Source organism: Triturus cristatus, chromosome 3_1, assembly GCF_964204655.1.
Source record: "Triturus cristatus chromosome 3_1, aTriCri1.1, whole genome shotgun sequence".
In the NCBI taxonomy this organism is placed as follows: domain Eukaryota; kingdom Metazoa; phylum Chordata; class Amphibia; order Caudata; family Salamandridae; genus Triturus; species Triturus cristatus.
The window spans coordinates 503434067-503454832 of record NC_140583.1 but is presented as its reverse complement, the minus strand read 5'-3'; the positions used below and the strand labels follow the sequence as shown (position 1 = coordinate 503454832).

The following is a 20766-nucleotide window of genomic DNA, read 5'->3' as shown; positions in this document are numbered from 1 at the left end:
CTAAAGTGTCATTCCGTTTTCTATTTAGGGGACTAACTTTACAATTTCATATTTCCTGACCCATGACATCACACCTACACTAGTGAGTCTGTGTTCATACGCCTGCATTTTGGCTCAAACCTATTCTTGATCCTGGTTCATTGCACTCCAGTGGTGACAAAATAACTGCTTTTATTCCTCTTCAGATTGTTTTGCGCACCTGATACCACATATACAGATTCAATTCTGATGTGGGTGTGTCACTAGCTTAGCACGATTGATCACTTTTACTTAACTGTGTTTCACCTGTGGTGTGTATTTAAGACATCTTTTTATCTAGAATGGTTACTATTTTCACATTCGCGTCTCTATTTATGCAGTCTGTGTGGTGTGTGCCCTGATGCGGCGTGACTTAGGGGAGTAGCTGATGTCAGATCAGAGGTGAATGTTGATAGTTGCCTTTTATGTTTGGGGGTGTGTGTGTTCCTATATGTATGATTGGCACCAGCAGGTCTTCCTTTCTTAGATCCTGCGTCCTCATCATGGGGATCACATTTGCTCCAGTCAGGGAAAATACCTTCTCCTGTTTGCTAGCAGGAAGATGTTTAATTGTATTTGCTTTTACAACCTTGTCAATGGATAATAGAAGCTCAAGCTTTCCATTGCTAAAATAGAGTTCCTGTTAGCATTTGTGAACTTAAGTTCCTGTTTCCTGAGGAGATAACCTTTGCCTGCTTCTACCTCTCAGACAATTTTGATGTGCTGGATAGTCCACAAAGCAAGAGGTTACATGTCTGCTATTGGGTCTTAGAAAAAAGCATTATCCTGCTCACTTCATTAGTGAATGATTTGCAGAAGCCTTAGTGAATCAGACATCCATCTGCATACCTGAAATACCTATCTTGTGGCAATTGTTGTCTATCGCTAACAAGATCATACAGAATTTTGTAAAGTCTGTAATACTGGAAATGTTAATACGAAGGTATTCCATAGATGACAAACACTTAATGAGTTAACATTGCCTACTGTCCATGATAATACTAAACCATTCTTTAGAATACTTGTGTGTACTGAGGAATACCTCTTCGCTCAGAGCTGATTCCAACATTCTGAAGTTTGTTTCTGGTACCCAGACAGATTCCTGCATCAAGGTGACACTAGATGTTTTATACACTTTGCATTGTCTACTAACAAAATACAAATATTATAGAGAATTATCTGAAATAAGTTTATTGTAGATTCCTTACCATAGAATTTCCCCCAGGCACAGACTGGATCTGGAGATTTTTCTCTAGCAGTACCCCTGTGCGTTGGTAGGTGGTGGTCGACTCCACGTCCATTGTCGGGATTGTGGTCGTCGAGGTGACGTCACGGTGCTTACTTAGACACTGCCCTTGCTCACTGACGTCAATTCTTTCTTTTTCCGCGCCACCCTAGCACATATCTGGAGAGAGACGTTTTTTGGCTAACCTTTTTGCGACTTTTGTCAGCCTCTTTTTTGAATCTTGGACTCCTGGTACGCGAGGGATGTCCCAACATCGGACCGATTTCATGCCCTGCGGGTCCTGCCACAAGTTGTTGGTGATGGACCTGCTCTTTGTGTGCTTGTGGTGTCTGGAGCGTGACCATGACCCGAAGTCGTTCTCCGAAGACTTGGCAGGAGCAGTCTCGAAAGTTGCTGAAGGCCCGGTGGTCAGCTCCCTTTCTTGTTCGAGAGAAAGGTCTTGAAGCTGCTTGTGGTTCCCCCCACTCCTCGACACACTCTAAGTCGTCGAGGTCTTTGGGTAAGTTGCAACACAAGAAGCCAAAGTGACGCGGGACTCTGGTTTGTCGTCGCTCAAATTCTTGATCTCTGGTGCCTGTTTCAGGGATGACTCCGTGCCTCATCCTTTCCGGGAGCCAGAGCATCCCCTGCCCAACTTAGACAATTCTACAAGGTCTTACATCTCCTCTTTAGGCAGACCGACTTCACCAACGCGCCTTTGGGTGTTGCGGAGCTGGTCAGGGAGGGGGGTACTAGGCCTTCGATGCCATCTGCACCGGAGGGTCCCCAGCGGATCAAGGCCTTGATCCGGATCAACGCCGGTCGATCTAACTTGACCTTCCCCGGTGCTGATCCCGACGACTAGGCCCCCTCGTCGACCGTGCCCCCGGTCGATGCCAGCCCCATCCTCCTCCCCGAGTTGGACCCGGACCAACGCCTGAGCAGATGCTGAAGGGTACATTTGTTCCCCTGTTCATCCCTGGTGTTCTCTACCGACCAGAAGGTGGTGATGAGGACTGGGAGGGGTCGCTGGGCCCTTTAACTGACCAGCTAGAAGAGTCAGAATGGCCTGGGTGATGCTAATGACCTGGACACTTCTCCAGACACTGGTTTACTTTCTCCCCCTACAGTGGCTACAGAGGAGGGAGCGTCCTATGCTCTGTGAAGGGCAGCCGGGGTCTTAGGCTCCCTTCGGTGGCAGTCTGGACTAACCACCTGACAGAAGTGCTTCAGCCTGCAGCTTCCTCTTCTGAACCCTTATTGCCGTTCACTGAGGCCCTCACTGATTTCCTCATGGACGCTTTGTCCAACCCCAGCACAGGGTCACCTCTGGAGAGGACAATTGCCCACCATCACCGCCCTGCCCCGGGCGACCCAGTGTTCTTGACCCAACACCTTTCTCCCTGAGAGCTTGGTGGTCCAAGCCTCTTCTAAAGACGCATTCCCTTCTGCTCCTCCAGTTAGGGAATCCAAGAAGCTGGACCATCTTGGGAAGCGTATGTTCTTTTCCTCCAGTGAATACCGTGTGCCTCTTTGGCTGCTACTCCTATACGATCTAGGATAAGGTTGCGCAGGTGCTGCCTCAGTGCCCGGAGGCGGCCCAGGCCGTTCTCTCCCAGGCAGTGGCAGATAGGAGAGAGACAAATTCGCCATTAGATGTGGACTGGATACCACTGTGAGAAGTTGGCCTGGTATATGGTGTCCACTAGTTATAGTTAGCACCTTGCACCAGTCCAAACGACCCTTATTGATGATTAGGTTAAAGACAACCTTTATTGAAAGCCATCTTAGTGGTAGCTATGGAGAGCAGCCTTCAGGCTAAGTCTCTAAGGAATGTAAAGCAGCTTGGTTTACCAGATTATAACCCCCTGAATGACCAAATGAAAGGAGAACCATACAAGGTATATATAAAATATATATATTTATTACTAAACACTCTACTAACCTCTTTATGAGACTAGAGAACAAGATGCACAATATTAAAGCACTAGAACGACAGTAAATAGCACAATACACAGTGGGCTCCAGGGGGAGACCAAACCATATACTAAAAGTGGTATAACAACCATGACTTGACACAGTGCCTAGAGCACGTAGAATCGCTGGGACCCCAAGGAACCACCCAAGGTAGTGACACAGGGGACGCATTCAGTGTGAGAACACAGGCGCGAGCTCCGTACAATCCTATGGGAAAGTTGCGGTTGGAATTTTAAAGTTTAAGGACACTTAGGAGAGGACTTCAAGCAAACCCTTTGGAACATAGAAGGTTCTAAGGCCAGCACCCTTCTGAGTACCTAGGTACCAGAGTTTTGCAGCGTGAATCTTTCTGGATTCACTATGATGTGCATTATTCCGCCATCTAGTGGTTGGGTCCGGAATTGTAGTATTTCTTCTTTTTTCGTGGCCCAGGTGGGCGTCGACATAACACCATTTGGTGTCCTTCGTGACGTCGACGCGCTTCCTCCGGAAGCTCCCACCTTTGGTCGCTATCTTCAGATTCTTTTTTCCGCCGTTGGATCTGGATCAACAGTGAAGGAGCTCCAACAACTTTGGAGAGAAGAATCAACGAAAATAGAAGAAAACTTTAGAATATATCACCGGGGAAGACACCGGAGATCAAGTAAGGAAGAAGGTCGACGACAGAAGAGAGAACATCGAAGAATTTGACGTTTCAAAGGAGAATGCGCATACAGGGGGCTCCCTGGACGCAGTGATGAACAAAACTCTGTTTAAATTCTGCGCAAACTGCCACCACAAGTACGTGCAAAAGGACGAACACCCAGTCTGCAATCTCTGCCTGCCGCATCAAAGCGAGGAATGCAACACCTGTGCAGCGTTCACCCCGAAGACCCTCAGAGTAAGGGAGAGCAAACTACAACATGCAGGGGCAGGGGACACCCCCATCGCGCTGAGATTTGGGACTCTCCAGCGGAGGGGAAGACACATAGCTGAGGGACCAGAGAACGTCTTGGTCGTCGAGGTCGAAAAGAAAACGTCAAAGGAGGTAAGTCGTCGAACCCTAAACAATCCACTGATACTCGCAAAAGCGAGCCAAAGTTCTCGAAAGGCGCAGGGCCATCGAAGCACTTGATGTCGACTACTGCATCCAGGGACAAGCAGACCATCGGATCCTCTGAGAAGGACCCCCAGACGGCGAAATCCCAAGACCAGGGAAAGGCGCCGAAGAGCAGCCACCAAAGAGGCCTCTACGTCGAAAGGCGAAGGCCCGAAAACGGTTTCGACTTCGGCGTCGACAACCGAAAAAAGGAAAGTCGAAGCAGATCACACTGCCGAAATGGAAAAGAAAAGGAAAAGGCTCGAGGCCAAAATGGCGAACATCTTGCAACGCAAGAAAGACTTCAACGAAAAAATGAAATTATACAGCATACCATCGAAAGCCATGTCCGAAACAGAAGGGTGTGTCGAGGATTTACCGACCACACCTGAACCTGGAGAGGAACAGGAAGAAGACCTGTACTACAGGGGCGCCGAAGGCGGAGGAAGACAAGCTAACTTACCAAGACTCTACGTCGTCGGAGGCTCAGGACTTGCTGTCGCAAGATCTCAACGCCGAATCCCCAGAAGAGGGTGTAGTCATATCCGTCGAGGCCTTCGCCGCCGGACGACATAGGGATCTACAACCAAGTCATCAAAAGGGTTGCAGACACATATGGAGTGCAGCTGGAAGAAGAAAACCCCAGTCTTGCTTCCTCTTGCAGACCTTGTTGTCATCCCAGACTAGAAGCCAGTTCCTACCCGTGCTCCCAAGTGTTCTGTACCAGGGGAAGGAGGTATTCAAGGAGCCTGCCAGGTGTAGAGCAGTGACTCCGCGAGCAGAGAAAACATATAAACATTCATCAGAAGACCCCATGTACATTAGAGGGTCAGTACCAGCCAACTCGATCATCACATCCACGGCTCGGAAAAGAGCAAATATACCCACAAACTCAGGCCCACCACCAGACATAGCAAGAGTATGGACTGGTAGGTAGGAAGATGGAAAGGAGTGCAGCTATACAATGGTGCATCGCCAATTCCAATACACAAATCAACAGACACGCATACCAGCACTGGGAAGAAGTGGGAACTCCTAAAGCACGTACCAGAGCAATACCAGAGAAGGGCAAGCCACCTGGTAGAAGAGGGGAAGAACATGGCAAATACATGTTTAAAGTCGGACCTAGCATGCAGATTATGCTGGGGATCACAGAAAGGAGGCATTGCTGGCTAAGGATTTCGGGTTTCAAAAATGAAGTCCAAAACAACATCCTCAACACACCCTTCAATGGGGAACAACTGTTCGGAGCACCAGTTGATGACAAATTGAACTAGCTGAAAATAGATAACGAAACAGCAAGGTCCATGTGGGCACAGAGGAACATCTTCCAGGAGCTCAACAGGCAGAGGAAATCATCAACCTGTGGCACAACACCAAACCTTCCAGCAAGGTTATCAAGGAGGTAACCTGGGGCAGCAACAGCAGAACTGGCAGTACCAGCCCCGAGGACAATCCTTTCGAGGGCGCGGCCCAGAGAGGGGTAACGGCCAAAGGGGGAGTCAGACTCCCGCAGCCAAGTGACTCACCAGCAAAACCAACGCACACCTGGACAAGACCTCAGGGGGTGCAGAAAGAGTCAAGGCAAGGACCAACAAAAAATCAAAACCTTCAACAGTTCCTCCAACACGCAACACCAGTAGGAGCCAGATTAAGACACTTCCTCCAGGATTGGAGGGCAATCACGTCGGACAAATGGATATTAAACCTCATACAATATGGGTACTGTATAGACCTGGAAAAGCCACCGCCAAACAGAAGGCCAAGTGTCAGTGCGCTCAACAAAAGAGCGGACACACTTGATGCAGGAAGCAAGAGAACTGCTAAAGAAAAGAGCCATAGAAATGGTACCACAAAAACAACGGAACAAGGGGGTATACTCGACCTACTTCCTCATACCAAAGGTAGACGGAACATTGCGTCCAATTCTAGACCTAAGATTCTTAAACAGGTTCATAAAGACTCAAAGGTTTGAGATGACCTCGCAGCAAGAGGTCATACCTCAACTACAAAAGGGAGATTACATGTCAAGTATCGACTTTAAAGGACGCCTACTTGCACATCCCCATCAACAGCAAACACAAACACCTCCTCGGGTTTATGATCAACAAAACTCACTACCAATTCACAGTACTGGCTTTCGGACTAAAATCTGCACCAAGGGTCTTCACAAAATGTCTGACGGCAGTAGCAGCACACTTAAGGAGGAAGGGGATACATGTATACCCGTACCTCGACGACTGGCTGGTAAAAGCAAGCTCATACCACAAGTGCAAGAGGCACATAGAGATAGTGATACAGACGCTTGCCCAACTGGGGTTTTCAATCCATTGGGAGAAAACGTCAATAGAACCAGAACAAGTGAAGATATTCTTAGGAGCAGAGAACACCACACAGAGCACGGTGATTCCATGTGCAAAGAGGACTCTGGCAATATTCAAAGACGCGCCTTTACCGCAAGGGGCAAGCTCTGACAGTGAGCAAACTGATGGGGATGATGTCATCATGCATACATTTGGTACCAAATATTCGCCTACACATGAGATCATTCCAAGAATGTATCCAGCAGCAATGGTCACAAGCGACAGGGAGTTGGGAGGATCTAGTGGTTGTCACGTAGGCAGTACAGCAAGAAATAGCGTGATGGAGCCAGAAGAACTTAGCACAGGGGAGATCATTCACACAACCAACTCCAACAGTAACCATTACAACAGAAGCATCCCAGAATGGGTGGGGAGCGCACACAAACAACCTCAAAGTAAGGGGGTTGTGGGGATATCAGGATGCAATAAAGCACATCAACTACCTAGAACTCAAGACAGTGTTCCTAGCCTTAAAAGCCTTTCAGAAACTGCTGTGCAGACAGAGTACTGATACAAACAGACAATACAACTACCATGTTCTACATCAACAAGCAAGGAGGGACACAATCTGCGACACTTTCCCTGCTAGCGCAGGAAATATGGAGATGGGCAATCCCCAGGAAAATAGACCTGTTAGCTATTCATCTACCAGGGAAGCACAATGTAGAAGCAGACAGACGCCCGCATCCCACGAATGGGAGAACAACCAACAAGAAATCCAGAAGGTATTCCACAAATGAGGAACTCCGCAAATAGACCTATTTGCAACACTCCAAAATGCCAAAACTTCGCATCCAGAGTACCATGCAAACAGTCCCTGGGGAATGCGCTATGGATAAGATGGTCAGGGACATTTGCCTACGCTTTTCCACCGATACCACTACTACACAGGGTACTGAACAAGTGCAGGTTCAGCAACATGACGCTCATCCTGATAGCACCCAAGTGGGCCAGACCAACATGGTTGGAATTGGAAGTACATTTGTAGAGCGCGAATTGCTGCCCGGAGGCGTCCAAGCGCTGAGAATACCAGTAATCCAACCAGTGGATCCAGAAGTAGGAGGGGAGAGAAGTTAGACTGAGTGAAATAAAAAGGTTTTCAGCTGTTTGCGGAAGGCCGTCAGCTTGGGGTTGGCTCTAAGATGCGGTGGCAGGGCATTCCAGGCCCTAGCTGCGTTGTAGGAGAATGTTCTGCCTCCGGATCTGGTTCTTTTAATTCTGGGGGCCGTCGCAAGGAAGGTCTGACTAGAACGTAGGCTTCTTCTGGGTGTGTAATGGGAGATAAGGGCCCTAGTAATCCTGGGGCCGGTATTCCAGAAGGCCTGGTGAGCTATACACATAGCTTTAAACATTACTCTCTGTCGCACCGGTAGCCAGTGGAGGGAGACCAGACCCGCCCTCACTGACTGTCTGCGGGGGAGGTCTAATAGAATGCGTGCTGCGCAGTTCTGAACTGTCTGCAGCCTTCTCAGAGTGGCTTCAGGGGCACCAAGGTATAATACATTATTAAAATCAAGGCGTGCCTGGATAAGACCTTGTACGGCCACTTGTTTGGCTTCCAGGGGGAGGAGAAGGAGAATTTTCTTTAGCATCCTCATGATGCCAAAACAGGTAGCTGAAAGTTTTGTGGATTGTATGTTAAAAGACAAAGAACTGTCCAGCCAAACTCCAAGACTCTTGATGCTATTTTTAGGAGTTGGGGGAGGTCCTAGACTGGGCGGCCACAGGGAGGTGGGGAGGCTGAGATCTGAGGAACCTAGGAGCCTGAGCTCGGTTTTGTCCCCATTCAATTTTAAACAGGACAGGGACATCCAGGTCTTTACTGCCTCTAAGCACTCTCTAAGTCCACCACAAGCAGATGGATTGGCAGCCTGTGTCATGGAGACCACCAGCTGCGTGTCGTCCGCATAGGAAATGATCTTTATACCGAATGGGCGGACGACATCAGCCAGTGGCCTCATGTACAGGTTGAAGAGAGCAGGACTCAAAGAGGAGCCCTGGGGGACTCCACAGTTCAGAGGTCTCCTGGTGGACACCGATTCGCCTTCAAAGACACGGAAAGACCTATTCTCTAGGAAGGACTGGAACCACGACCAGGCTTTGTCCTTAATCCCGGCTTGGGATAGGCGTTCCATCAGGGTGACATGGCTGACCGTATCAAAGGCTGCGATGAGATCAAGGAGGATCACTTCCACTGATCCTCCATGATCAAGGATTTTCCTGGCTTCCTCTGTGACCATGAGGAGGGCGGTCTCGGTCCCATGCTTTGGCCTAAAGCCCGTCTGGGTGGGGTCCAGTAGATGGTTATCTTCCAGGAAATTTATTAACTGTGAATTAATATATTTCTCCAGGATCTTACCTGTCCAAGGGAGCAGGGAGATGGGGCGGTAGTTACTCAGGTTGGTAGAGTCCAAGGTAGGCTTCTTCAATAAGGCTCTAACCATCGCCTGTTTCCATATGGTGGGAACCGTGCCGGAGGAGATGGAGGCATTTAAGACCTCCCTAATAATGGGTAGAGTGACCTGCGAGGCTGCCATTATGTCTGGAGGAACTGGGTCTTCTGGGGATCCGGAATGAACTTTCCGTGCCAGGGAGTCCAGAGTGGCGAGATCCAGAGGGGGGAAGTGAGTGAGCAAAGGTAGCTGATACGTGGATGAGGGGGTGGCGGAATCTGTAAAGGGGATAGAGGAATTAGGGTTCTCGCAAATCATGGAGATGTCACAAACACACACATAGGTTCCTCGCCAAGAAGGATCTGCTAACGATGCAAAACAGAAGAGTACTACACCCAGAGCCAGAAAGCCTCAGCCTAGCTGCATGGCTCCTGAGGACCTAGAGTTCGCACACCTCAAACTAACGGCAAGCACGATGGCGGTACTCAGAGAGGCAAGGAGACTGACCACAAGAACGTGCTACGTAGCAAAGTGGAAAAGATTCACCGAATGGTGCAGTAGGGAGTAACTGCAAACAAGGATTACTAAGGAATCAACAGTACTAAGATACTTAACGTATCTACTGCAGAATAAACTAAACTACACATCCCTAAGGGTCCACTTAGCGGCAATTATGGCTTACACAAGAGGAGAAACGTTTTGTCACCTCACAGGTGGTACAAAGGTTCCTAGAAGGAGCAAAAAGGATCGCGCATCCAAGAAGAATGCCAGCACCAGCATGGAACCTCAATGTAGTGCTAACACAACTGATGAAGGCACCATTTGAGCCTATTCACAAAACTACACTGCATATGCTCACGCTAAAGACAGCCTTCCTAGTAGCTATAACATCACTGCAAAGAGTAAGTGAATTACAAGCGCTAACACTCCAAGAACCCTACCTGCAAATACACAGTGATAGGATTGTCATGAGAATGGATCCGCATTTCATGCCAAAGGTGGTGTCTAAGTTCCACATCAATCAGACAATTCAAATACCGAGTTTTTTCCACAAGCACAAAGAGGGCCTTACACACACTGGACGCCAGGAGGACAGTGATGCACTATATGGAAAGGACAAAAGAGTGCAGGAAAACAAAGCAATTCTTTGTATCCTTTGCCAGCAGTTTTTTGGGACGACCAGTTACCATAAATACCATTGCACGATGGATTGCACAAACCGTACTGCTCTGCCACAAACATGCAGCGCAACCATTACGAGGAGCAGCTCATGCTCACTCAACAAGGAAGAAAGGAGGAACAATTGCGTTTCTAGCCAACACACCAATTCAAGACATTTGTCAAGCGACTACATGGTCTTCAGTGCACATGTTCACGAAGCACTACTGTGTGGATATCCAAATGAACAAAAGCGCAAGTTGGACAGAAGGTCTTGCAACACATTTTCAGTAACCAGTGCTCATCTTCCACCCAACCACCACTATAAGGACAAACCGCTACAAAGTCTATACACAGCATAGTGAATCCAGAAAGATTCACGCTGCAAAACGTATAGTTTCTTACCTGTCGGTGTCGTTTTGCAGCTGGAAGACTTTCTGGATTTACTAGCGAACCCACCCTCCTCCGCCAGAAAGATGAGACAGGAGGATAAAGGGGGGCAGAAGGTTAAAAAAAATAAAGACTTTACAAGGTTAGGTGAGAAAAAGTAACACAAAGAGAAAAAAGAATCCGAAGATGGCGACCAAAGGTGGGAGCTTCCAGAGGAAGCGCGTCGACGTCACGAAGGACACCAAATGGTGGTATGTCGACGCGCACCTGGGCGACAAAAAGAGAAGAAATACTACAATTCATGACCCAACCACTAGATGGCGAAATAATGCACAGCATAGTGAATCCAGAAAGTCTTCAAGCTGCAAAACTACACCGACAGGTAAACTATAAGTTACCCATCCTAGGAGAGCCGCGTGCATAGGGGTCAAGTGGTGTCAGGAACGCTCGTTGATTTCAATGGTGTGATGCGAAGAAGTGCTGCTGGAGGGAAGATAAGTGTCCGGTGTGATCCAAGCCTGGATCTTAGCTGTGAATCACCTGAAAGCAGAGGGGACAGAGTTTGGGTCACTGCACAGTGACTGGGGGCACGATAGACTAATGCCCACCGATGGCGGGTGTTTCAGGTGAGAAGAGGTGAAGCTTGACTGCACGGGAACCAGGAGACGACGACCTAAGTCGGCAGGTGAGCTGTCCCACTAAGGATGTCGAGTGCTGGGAGGGGTGGGGTGGGTGGGGGGGTCAGTGTCCGGATTGGAGACCGACAAGCTTTGGCAACTGCAACCCACGCGGTCAGAGAAAAGATGCTTCGGTGGGGACCAGCAAGGTCCTGGGGACTCCCCCAAGCAATAGTCAGGGCACGTCTGGAGCAACCAGGAAAGTCCACTGAAAGTTAGTTACCTTCACAATGAACCACAGGTTTACGGACCAGGGATCGCGAAGGGTCCTCAAGCTAAATCGCAAAATACCAGCCCACGGAACACTTGTGGGGTGTAGGCCGGTAATCTTCGGTGGAAACACTACTCTGGGTCAGGATCAAAAGTAGCCCAAAGCACAGCCTCCGGGATCGCCAATAAGCATATGCTGCTGCAAATGTACACGGTGCCCAGGGGTTCGGGTTGCACGGTCTCAATGAGGGATATAGATCTCAGAATTGCTGAGGGCACAGATCAACCTCAGAGACCACGGGAACCTACCTCCTGTGTTACAAAAATCTTCGAAGTCCTTCTGGAGCTGCGTAGATGCAAACTGGTAATATGCGTTTCAGGTGCCTGCCTTACAGGGGAGTAACTCCTTTACTCCAAGGGAGATTCTTCAGTCATCCAGCGTAGTGTAGAAGTATGTAGTATTTGTAGCAGAGTTTCGTCCAGGTAAATCCAAAGTCCTGTGGCCAGAGGTTCCTACTTTATACCTAAGGAAGGGGGTGGGACAAACTCTGGGGACCCACCTATGGGAGGGTTAGGACAGAGGGGTGGCTACACCCATGTCCTTTGTCCAGTTTCATGCCAAAGCAAATGGCTCCTGCAACCGGTTTGAGCTGGACTTTGCACAGGGACACCAAATGTGCCCACAGTGCAGACATCAAAGCACTCTGAGTGCACCCACCCAGCCCCAATACACTAAAGCCTGTCTGGGAGGTGGTCACACCTCCCTGTGACAGGAAACCTATTGCCCAGCCGCTTGTGCCGGATTTTCGTCCAGCAGCAGGAGGGCAGACTCGTGTCTGTGGCTGGCATCGGGTGTACCAGTGTCATATTTCTCCCTCTAGTAGGGTGGAATCATACCCCCCACACCAGTTACTGGTGTGGAGTTATGATTCCAAGGTGTTTGACAACAAACATGACATGTTTCCATGCAGCCGTTTTAAAGATAGCATTTACCGCGAGGTTTTAATGCACTTAAGAGTATTTGGTAGGCTGCATCACAAACAACCCCGGAATAGAGGTTCTGAAGGCTGCAGAGGGGCTCTGCTCATGCAGGTGCACCCTCTCACATAAAACCCAGCACCCTACCTTCAGGATTGATAAGGCCTTCCATAGGGTGACTGATAGATTTGTATGTGCAGTGATATGGAGTAGATATAGTGAACCTATGCACCACCTTACACAGGCTGCTGTAGCAGACCTGTTGTCATATTGAATGGTCTCCCATGGGTGGCATAATGCATGCTGCAGCCCCTGAGAGGCCTCTGGGGTACCTGTGCCCTGGGTATGTAGTATACCATATACTAGGGACTTATAAGGGTATCCCAGTATCCAATCTGGAGTGCACTTAAAGTACATGGAATCAATTTAGAGGAGAAAGCCGCTAGCTGGGCTCCTGGATAGCTGGATCCCAGCCAGACTAAGTCGAAAACAGTGAAACATCAGCAAAAAGTGGAGGTTAACTATAAGAAGCAGATTCTACTCTCCTACAACCACTGACTCACTGGGCAGAACAATTGCCACGTCGGTAGCCCTTGGCCGCTACGCCTGCTTGAGGACATCTGGCTTTTCAGGAAATGTCGTCTTTTTGGCAACAAAGCAGACTCTGCGCTGGAGCGCTTTAAAGATTCTAGAGCTACGGCCACATCTATGGGCCTCACTGTGCATTCTCGCCCACGCCAGATTTCTTTTCGTCCGTTTCTTGGCTAAGGAAGTGGCACCTAGCCATGTCCAGCCCAGTCTAGCCACAGGTTCACGCAAGCTGCCCTTCCTCTGCGTGGCCGCGGACGTGGAGCCATTTTGTTCCATCAAGCCCGCTCATTTAACTTGTATAAGCGTGTACCATTATTGGTTAATTTTTCTTCATTTCGTGTGTGGTAGCCCAAATAGTAGTTTTGCATTGTAGGATCTTGGTTGATTGAGGTACACATTGAAATTATTTCTTGCTGCATATTAGACTTTCAGAAGGTGCTCTGTAATATCTGGACATATCCAACTTTTTATTCTTTATAATCTTGTATGGAAATGTATTGCTACTGCGTCTTCTGTGGTCCCCACATGCACCAGGGAATTCTCATGCTCATGGCTTCAATAAAGTTTCATATGCTGCAGAATCAGGACTAAATGTAACCATTACATACACTGTTATGACGAATTAACTTTCAGTGCTCTTTTTCCAGTATTTAATATATCCACTTCACAAATGGGTGTTTAAAAAGGGTACCTAACTTTTTGGTAAAAAAAAATTATAATTGGGGAATACCAATTTTATAAGCCCAAACTTGTGAAATATATATTTGGAGAGTTCCCATTGCAAGGAAAAATCTTTATCTCAAAATCCAGATGATTTTCTTGATAAAAATTAACTTAATGCTGCATGGAATACCAAGACCTCTAAAACAATCTTAATACTTGCAATGTCAAAAGAATATTAATTGTAATATAATTGACAATATTAATTTAAGCTTAAAAAGAGATAATGTTGTTGCTTTTCTTGCCTCTTTACTGTAATCTGCAAATGCCAGGACAACAAGTTAATGAACTCACACCAACCAGAAGAGTTGCAATGGATACTTGCTTGAAATTAAGCCAACAGAACAGGCCCAGAATACAAAGATTTTTGTATTTCAACCAGCTATATCTGCTAAAGCAATTGAGGTTGATGTCTTATTGCATTCTAAGTCATTCTTATACCTCCGATGAGGCTGAGTGAGTTAACCTTATTGGTTAGAGCCTAGTGGGAGTCTTGCGGACCTTCTCTTAATGAGACCATATGAAATCCTGTAATGCCCTTGATGTAGGATGCCACTGTTACGGAACCAGTATGTTCTTCAAAGTACAAATTTCAACGTTCAACGTTCAAGGTTGGCTTTAAGAAACGTTTTGTGTAAGTATGAAGCAGACAGCTTCTGTTAATGTTAGACAATATCACTACATTTAGTATTTCAGCAAGTGCGGTATCAGTTACTTGAAAGATCTGGATGGCAGCAGCAGTGCTGTGACAACTTTGAATGCGGTGACAACTTTGTTCATGCTGCTCATATGGCAGAGCACAATATCTACTGGATGGAAAAAAACAAGGAGATTCCTGTTAAACAAAAATTAAAGTAGACATTTTTTCTACTATGTTTCAAAAATCTAAGAATTCTGCCAGTCTTCCAGGGAAACAGGTTATAGTGAGAATACGCATTGCTACACACATTAGCATAATACCTAGATAAATCGGTATAGAAATGGCCTTGAAAATGGCCTCTTAAATGCAATAATGTATGGCTATCAGTTTCAACAAGAATACCTTGCTTCCTAAACTGAAAATCTGAAAGAAACACGTTAGATTCCTCACCTTAGAATATCCCCAGGCGTCCGGCTGAATCCGGAAAGATTTTTCGTCGGCAATACCCCTTGCGCGTCGCTAGGCGTCGTCTGCGGCTCTGCGTCCGTCGTCGGCGTCGTGCGCCGGAATGACGTCGTCTGAGTACTTAGACGCCGCCCTCGCCCGCTGACGTCCGTTCTTTTTTCCGCGCCAGACAGCGCTGATCTGGGAAGAGCTTACCCCTTATTCATTTTTTAACTAAACTTTTTTGACTTTTTTTGGTCTTCTCGACTCTGGTACCGGTAGGATGCCTGGGTTTAAAGCCTGTGACTCCTGTCACCGACTGTCGGTAACGGGCCAACATCGCCGGTGCCTTTACTGCCTCGGGCCGACCATGATTCCCAGTTGTGCCTCGACTGCCAGGCCTTGACCTCGAAGGCTAGGCGGGAGCGGTCCCGTGAGCTCCGGCACTCAGCTCCACGCCGTTCCCGGTCCCGGAGGAGGTCGAAAGACCGGTCGCAGAGCCGCAGCCACCATCACCGCTCGTCGGGCTCCAAGTCTTCGAGTAAGTCGAAGCATGGTAAGAAGTCCAAGAGACAACATCGCTCTTCGGACTCCCCTCGCCGGTTCCACGACTCGGTCGAGGGTCCGGGGGGTACGCGTCCGTCCCCATACCCACCGGTCCCTGGGACTGACGCAACTCCGGCGGAGATCAGTGCCTTCATCAGGAATCGGATGACAGGGGTGACTGGGAGGGGTTTGAGGACCCTCTGGCCCACCAGAGCCAGTTATCACGGGACTGGGCAGATGAGCTGGGGGATGCCAGTGGACTTGATCCCTCCCCTGACACTGGCTTCATCTCTCCTCCGACCGTGGCTTCGGAGGAAGGTGCCACCTTTTCTGTGGCATTGCGTAAGGCGGCCGAAGCCCTCGGGCTGGAGCTCCCTACTATGGCTGTGAGGACTAACCTCCTCACTGAAGTGCTCCAACTGTCAGCAAGCTCCTTGGAGCCTCTGCTGCCGTTTAGCGAAGCACTGATGGACGTTCTCAAGGGCACCTGGTCCAAGCCCTCCACAGTACCTCCTGTGGATCGGAATGTGGCCCGACGCCACCGCCCTGCTCCGGGCGACCCCAGTTTTCTGTCTCTACTTCCCAGACCTCCTTCCCGTCCGCTCCCCCGGATCGGGAATCCAAGAGACTGGAGCAGTTTGGCAAAAAGCTGTTCTCCTCCCTTAGTTTAGGGCTGCGGTCTATTAACACCGCTTGTCTCTTGGACTGTTACTCCCACTCTCTGTGGGATACGGTGGAGGACGTGCTGCCCCTGTATCCGGAGGAGGCCCGGACACTGCTCGCCCAGGCTCTTGCCGACGGGCGGGACGCAGCGCGGTATGCCATCCGTTGTGGTTTGGACACGACGGACTCGCTTGGCAGGGCAATGTCGTCCACGGTGGCACTTCGTCGTCACGCCTGGTTGCGGTCCACGTCTTTTTCCGGGAATGTCCAGATCACCCTCATGGACATGCCCTTTGATGGCGATCGCCCTGTTTGGCGCCAAAGCGGACAGTGCGCTGGAGCGCTTTAAGGACTTCAGGGCCACGGCCAAGTCCTTGGGTCTCTCGGCCCCACGCCCGCAAACTTCCGCTTTCCGCCCCTTTCGTGGCCAAGGAAGGGGCGCCCCCTCACGTCCGCCTAGCCACAGGCCGCAGAACCATCCTCCACGCGGACGTGGATTCCGCCGAGGCGGTACAGGGGGGACAACGTGCCGGTCCATCCACATCCACCCCAGCAGCATCCACCTCAAAGCCTTCCTAGTCCGTCCTTTCAGGCCCATTCCACGTCCGTGGGAGGCAGAGTTTGCCATCACCTGCTCCACTGGCATTCCATCGCTTCGGACAGGTGGGTGCTGCAAATTGTCCGAAGGGGCTACTCCCTCCCCTTCGAGACGACCCCTCCAGCAATGCCACCGCAGTGCCACCGCATGTCGGGGGATCACTTGAATCTTCTACGGGAGGAAGTTACGGCCCTCTTGGCCAAAGGGGCCGTCGAGCGCGTTCCTGGTCCAGAAGTAGGCCGTGGTTGTTATTCCCACTACTTTCTGGTTCCCAAGAAGGGCAAAGGGGGCCTACGCCCTATCTTGGACCTCATGAGCGTTAACGCCTTCCTCCGGAAGGAGAGGTTCAAGATGTTCACGTTAGCTCAGGTTCTGGCTGCCCTGGAACCAGGAGACTGGATGGTAGCGTTGGACTTGCAGGACGCTAATTTTCACATCCCCGTCCTGCCGGCCCACCGGCGTTACCTGCGGTTCACGGTGGGTCAGGAGCATTTGCAGTTTACCGTGCTCCCCTTCGGACTCACCAGTGCCCCTCGGGTGTTCACGAAAGTGATGGCGGGGGTCGCAGCTCATCTGCGGAGATCAGGGGTTCCAGTCTTCCCCTATCTCGACGACTGGTTGTTGAATGCGGGCTCGCCCCAGCAAGTCGTCTCCCACCCCCAGACTACGGCCGACCTCCTGCATTTGCTGGGGTTCTCCATCAATGTGCCGAAGTCATATCTGAGTCCCTCCCAGAAGCTCCTCTTCATCGGGGAGGTTCTGGACTCGGCGCAGTTCCGGGCTTATCCTCCGGAACAGCGGGTCCAGTATATTCAGGCTCTGATTCCCATCTTTCAGTCTCTATCTCGGGTTTCGGTCAGGTTGGTGCTGCGGCTTCTGGGTCTGATTGCCTCATGCTTCCTGTTGGTGCATCACGCCAGGTGGCGAATGCGGGCTCTGCAGTGGGACTTGAAGTTTCAGTGGGCTCAGCATCGGGGCAACCTGTCCAACCAGGTCTTGATCTCGGAAGGCCCTGCAAAGCAGTTGCAGTGGTGGCTCACGGACCGCGATTGGGTCAGCGGTAGATCCCTCTCCCTACCCCAACCGTAACACGTAGTAGTGACTGATGCGCCCCTCCTGGGATGGGGGGGGGGGGCACATGGGGGAGGCGGAGATCAGAGGACTCTGGTCTCTGGCGGAGTCTCTGCTCCATATCAACCTTTTGGAGCTGAGAGCGATCCGACTTGCACTGAAGGCATTCCTTCCCGTTGTCCCCGAAAGTGTAGTGCAGGTGTTCACAGACAACACCACCGCCATGTGGTATTGCAACAAACAGGGCGGGTGGGGTCGTGGACCCTTTGTCAGGAGGCTCTGCGCCTCTGGACGTGGCTGGAACGTCAGGGCATCACCCTGGTGGTTCAACATCTGGCGGGCTCTCTGAACGCCAGAGCAGACAAACTCAGCCGCCAGTGCATGATGGAACACGAATGGCGTCTAAACTCGGACGTGGCGCAGGGTCTCTTCCGGCAGTGGGGAGAGCCTTGGTTGGATCTATTCGCCACCGAAGACAACGAGCAATGTCAGCAGTTCTGTGCTTTGGAGTTTCCAAGGCAGCACTCGCTCGGGGACGCCTTTCGTTGCGAGTGGAGTTGTGGTCTGTTGTAGGCCTTTCCGCCTATACCACTTCTGCCCAGAGTGCTGAAGAAGATCAGGCGCGACCGGGCCCAAGTCATCTTGGTGGCTGCGGATTGGGCACGAAGGTACTGGTATCCCGAGCTACTCAGTCTGTCAATCGATCCCCCGATACGACTGCCTCTTTAGGAGAGCCTTCTGTCGCAGCAGCAGGGGGACGGTCCTCCACCCAAACCTGTCCAGTCTCCACCTCCATGCGTGGAGATTGAGCGGCGACAGTTGATGCCATTTGACTTGCCTCCTGAAGTCTGCGATGTGATTCTGGCAGCCAGGCGTCCCTCCACAAAAATTGTATACACCTGCAGGTGGAATAAATTTGTGGCATGGTGCACAGCAAAGGCTGTGGATCCCCTTTCCGCCCCTCTTTCTGAGGTTCTCTTTCTTCTTTCCATGGCTCTGCTCTGGACACCCTAAAAGGTTATCTTTCTGCTATCTCTGCTTTCTTACGGCTTCCTGATCAGCCTTCTCTTTTCAAATCCCCTGTTTCTCGTTTCTTCAAAGGCATTACTCACATGTTTCCTCCTGTCCCCTTCGTAATGCCTCAGTGGGATTTGAACCTGGTCTTGACATATCTGATGTGCGCTCCCTTTGAGCCTCTTCATAATTGTCCCCTTTGTCTTCTGACTCTTAAGACTGCTTTCCTGGTAGACATCACCTCGGCTAGACGGGTGAGTGAGCTCCAGGCTCTATCTTCTAAGCCTCCTTTTCTATTTGTCCATCCGGACAAGGTTGTCCTCCGGACTCGTCGTTCCTTTCTTCCGAAAGTGGTGACTGCCTTTCACACGTTGCCCACCTTGCCTCCACATCCTTCGAAAGAGGGAGAGGCTCCACTGTCTGGACCCAAAACGGGTGCTGTCCTTACATTTGGACCACACCAAATGGTTCCGGGTGGACGACCAACTTTTTTTTGGCTACGTGGGTGCTAAGAAGGGGCGGGCAGTACACAAGCGAACCATTTCGTGGTGAGTCGTATTGTGTATAAAAGCTTGTTACTCCTTGGCTAAAAAGGAACCTCATGTAGGGCTGAGAGCCCATTCCACCAAGGCCACAGCGGCGACTACTGCCCTGGGCCGAGGAGTCCCCATGCAGGACATCTGTCAGGCAGCAACGTGGGCCTCGCTGCACACGTTTGCCAAGCATTATTGCCTGGACAGCCAAGTCCGAAGAGACTGCTTCTTTGGCCGTTCTGTTCTCCAGGACTTTCTGGTGTGATCTTGGTTCGCAGACCCACCACCAGGGGTTGGCATTGCTGGGGTATCTATTCTAAGGTGAGGAATCTAACTAACGTGTTTCTTTCAGATGAACAAGTTACTTACCTTCGGTAACGACGGTAAGAAACATTAGTTAGTTAGATTCCTCACCGACCCACCCATCCTCCCCGTTCTGCGAACTGACATCTAGGGTTGAGGTTATCCTTTTCAGGTCCCTAGACTTTTTGGCACCAGTGTCGGTCTCTTGCATGGCTCTGCGTTCCTGGCGCGGAAAGCTGTGTACAAGACCGGACGTCAGCACGCGAGGGCGGTGTCTAAGTACTCCGACGTCATTCCGGCGCACGACGCCAACGACGGACGCGGAGCCGCGGACGACGCCTAGCGACGCGCAAGGGGTATTGCTGACGAAAAATCTTTCCAGATCCAGCCTGCTGCCTGGGAGTATTCTACAGTGAGGGATCTAACTAATGTTTTTTACAGATACATAGTTACCGAAGGTAAGTAACTTGTTCTTTTGGAATCAATTTGATGTTTTTGTCATTTGGCAAAGTCTCAGAAAATCAGCTATTAACTTGTTTCATGGAGTTAAATAGTCTTAATCCAAGACTACAGTTTATGATCAATATTAGAGCATCAAAATTCCAATTTCTTGTTGGAGATATAGTATTATTGAATGGTTGGTTTGGATCCACGATCTACCAACATTTAGCAGATATCAATACAAACTTTTACTTTAGAAGCTTTCACCCAAAATCAGCCATCAAGAGTTTACCATGCATCCAATTACTGCAGTGTAAAGAAGTAAAAACATTTGTTGAAAGAGAATGCAAAGGTAAAGCGGAAGAAGTTTGAACCTCTTTAGAAACTGACACCATGATGAATCTTTGCTCCACAAAGCGGCTGGGAAGGAAAAAGACAAGACTATCGTTATTTGAGTCACTCTGATGCATGACAATAAAGAACTAACCTCTCTAAAAGGTCTTTGTGAAAAGTAGAGAACATAGTGAAAACACACTGGAACAATATTGGCTATCAGCAAACACTAGTTTTGTTGAAAAAGCAAAAAATATAATTTGTCAGAACAAATTTGAGACATTATCTGGTAATGGCTGAAACCATCACCATAGCCTACCAACAAATGCTAATTTCCAAAAGTTGACTTATTTGAATCAGTAGTTTTTTGACATCCATACACTAATTTTTGTAATGTGCATT

The 20766-nt window shown here is 49.5% G+C and overlaps 1 protein-coding gene across 2 annotated transcripts in view; it reads left to right on the top strand.

Moving 5' to 3' along the window:
• PRC1 (protein regulator of cytokinesis 1) overlaps nucleotides 1-20766 on the top strand; it is a 558854-nt gene that overhangs the window by 408285 nt on the left and 129803 nt on the right. The window lies entirely within an intron of this gene.